The following is a 3117-nucleotide window of genomic DNA, read 5'->3' as shown; positions in this document are numbered from 1 at the left end:
GTGAGCAGCGAGATGCTAATACTGTTCTCTAAACATTGCACATCTACTGATTTCATTAAAGCCCCAGCTTGGGGGTCTGTAGAACTAACTTGTGTATATATTTATATGGTCCTCGAGAATTATGTACATTAGAGCAAAGATGTATTTATGGGAATTAATGTGTTCTTTTCCCAGGATGGAGCCACAGTGATGTGCTCTTGGCCTGCCTTTTCTTTGTGTATATTTTTCAATAAATTCCTCAAAGTCACTTTGTATTTTTATTTGTGTGTTAGATTTACAGGGTCAGGCTCTCGGTTTAATAATTGTGCAACAAAAAAAAAAGGCAGCCTCGCCTTGTACGCAAACTTAAACTCGGATGTGAAAAGCATGTGTGTTATTCGTACCACCGGTGTGAAGGAGGTTTCCCATCCCTGACCCGAAGGTTCACCTATTCCTTTCATCTAGAGATGCAGCCTGACCTGCTGAATTACTCCAGCACTTTGCTCCAAGCTGTAGTGTTGTTTCCTCACAGCACCGGAGACCTATGTTCGATCCTGACTATGGGTGCTGTCTGTGTGGAGTTTGCACGTTCTCCCCGTGACCATGTGGGTTTTCTCCAGGTGACCCGGTTTCCTTCCACACCCCAAAGACGTGCAGATTTGTAGGTAAATTGCCCCTTGTGTGTAGGATGCGAAACTGGGATACGGTAGAATTGTTGGTGTGGGTCATAGGGCCTGTTTCCACACTATTTCTAAACTAAACCTATGGGCCAAGCCTCTGGTTAATATTGATATTCAGAGTTTACACATATTGGCAAAATCACCAAAACCCATTTAAAAATTAAAAAAAAGACAAGTGCAAGGTGCAAGTTACGTTTTGGAAAATATAAATTTATTAATTTATTTACAGCAATAAAACATGAACTTATTATGAACATGAATTTCTGCAAAACCAGTTTCAACAACAATCGTTATTCTAAAAACATAATTACTTCATTAAGAATTTGAACATTATACATTTTTAAAATGTAGGAACCTAAGAAAGGCATAACTACTTTCACTGCTTGAAATGTGCAGGAAGGAACTGCAGATGCTGGTTTGCTCAGAAGATAGACACGTAAATGCTGGAGTAACTCAGCGGGTCAGGCAGCATCGATGGAGGAAAGGAATAGGTGACGTTTCGCGTCTGAAGAAAGGTTTCGACCCGAAACGTCACACTTCCTTTTCTCCAGAGATGCTGCCTGGCCCTTTGAGCACTCCAGCACTTTGTGTGTGTCTCTCTGCTCTCTCCCAATGTTGAGCTTGTTCCTGTTGCATGTTGATAAAGACCATCATATTTTTATTAAATTGCGGTAATTTCCCTCACTGTCTGGGCTAAGATATTGAGGCAGGATTGCACTGTGTGTTTGCTAGAGTCTCTGGATGCAGACAGTTAACACTGATCTTCTGGTCGGGGGGGGGGGGGGGGGGGAGTTCCCCCCGCCACGGGTACCATGTAATCCCCTGCTACCAGCTCCATGGTCGGATAGTCGGCGACTAAACCGTCTCCCCGCCTGGTTTGCCAGGTGAGGAGGGGGCTGTGGACCCCCAGCAGGACCAAAAACAAGACCTGTCAAAGGGCGGATGAGCTCCTAGCGAGCCAATGGCCATCCACACTTCAGTAGAAGTTGCGATCACTGTCGTACACGGCATTGTAACGGAGTGAAGAAAAACATGAAATGTAATTCTTCCCTCTCCTTGCATCTCAAGAGAGAAGTTGTTAAATTGATAATCTACTCTGATGATTGTCCCCACACCTTCCCATTCCTATAAATGTGCACATGTAGATCAGTTTCAGCCAAGAGTTCGTGAAGAAACATCCCTCCAACTCCAAAGATGTTGAGATGAGCTCTGAATAAAGAAGTTACTTCTGAACTCATCTCTCTGTGAGCAAGATCTCATCTGCAACTGTGCCGCATATTTCAACATTAGGCTCAGGCCAGTTCTACCATTGACATGTCCCTTCCATCATCACTAGGTCTTTCACAAAGCTTCTTCCTTGATTGGGCAAGGTTAAAGCAACTTAAATACTTGATCACGGATGTATGATTGTCCTGAACTGCTGCTTACAGAAACCACAGATGTTGACTGGACTAGAAATAACATCGTTGCTTGATGCATAGAACATTAAAAAAGAAAATCTTGGTATCAAAAATAATTTATCTAATTACGATCAGGATACGAAACAAAACCGTGGTAACACACCCACCACCATAGTACAAAATCACCAAATTATCTACACACTGCATTTTCACACAACTGTGTTACAATCCTTACAAATACACTAAATAACTCCAGTACAACTATGTGTTCAAGAAGGAACTGCAGATGCTGGAAACTCAAAGGTACACAAAAATGCTGGAGAAACTCAGAGGGTGCAGCAGCATCTATGGAGCGAAGGAAATAGGCAATGTTTCGGGCCGAAACGTTGCCTATTTCCTTCGCTCCATAGATGCTGCTGCACCCGCTGAGTTTCTCCAGCATTTTTGTGTACCTTCCTGTACAACTATGTTCCTTTCTAACACCACCCGGGCATGGACATAACCCCGGTAGAGGGGCAAGCATCTGGCTCGGGCAAAGCTCTCTTCCGCTTGGCGCCGTGACTCATGGATGGCCAGCTTGGCCAGGCCTAGGAGCAACCCAACCTGGACATTTTCGGCCCTGCCCTCTCCTTAGATCCCGTCGCCAGTCTTTCGGTCGCTGACAGCTGAGCCACGCACAGAACATTGGGCGGCACGGTGGTGCAGCGATAGAGGTTCCGCCTCACAGCGCCAGAGAAACGGGTTTGATCCTGACACTATGGGCGCTCTCTGTACGGAGTTTGTACATTCTCCCTGTGACCACGTGGGTTTTCTCCAGGTGCTCCGGTTTCCTCCCACACTCCAAAGACGTGCAGGCTTGTAGATTAATTGGTTTCAGTAACATTATAATTTGTCCCTAGTGTGTCTGTGTAGGATAGTGCTAGTATACGGGGTGATTGCTGATCGGCGCCTACTCTGCGGGCCTGTTTCCGCGCTGTATCTCTTAAGTCTAAAGTACAGCACAGGCCTTTCGGCCCACTTTGTCTGTGCTGGATATGATGCCAATCTCATCTGCCTGC

The sequence above is a fragment of the Amblyraja radiata genome, chromosome 38 (genome assembly GCF_010909765.2).
Source record: "Amblyraja radiata isolate CabotCenter1 chromosome 38, sAmbRad1.1.pri, whole genome shotgun sequence".
Lineage (NCBI taxonomy): Eukaryota > Metazoa > Chordata > Chondrichthyes > Rajiformes > Rajidae > Amblyraja > Amblyraja radiata.
This window is presented reverse-complemented; position numbering follows the sequence as displayed.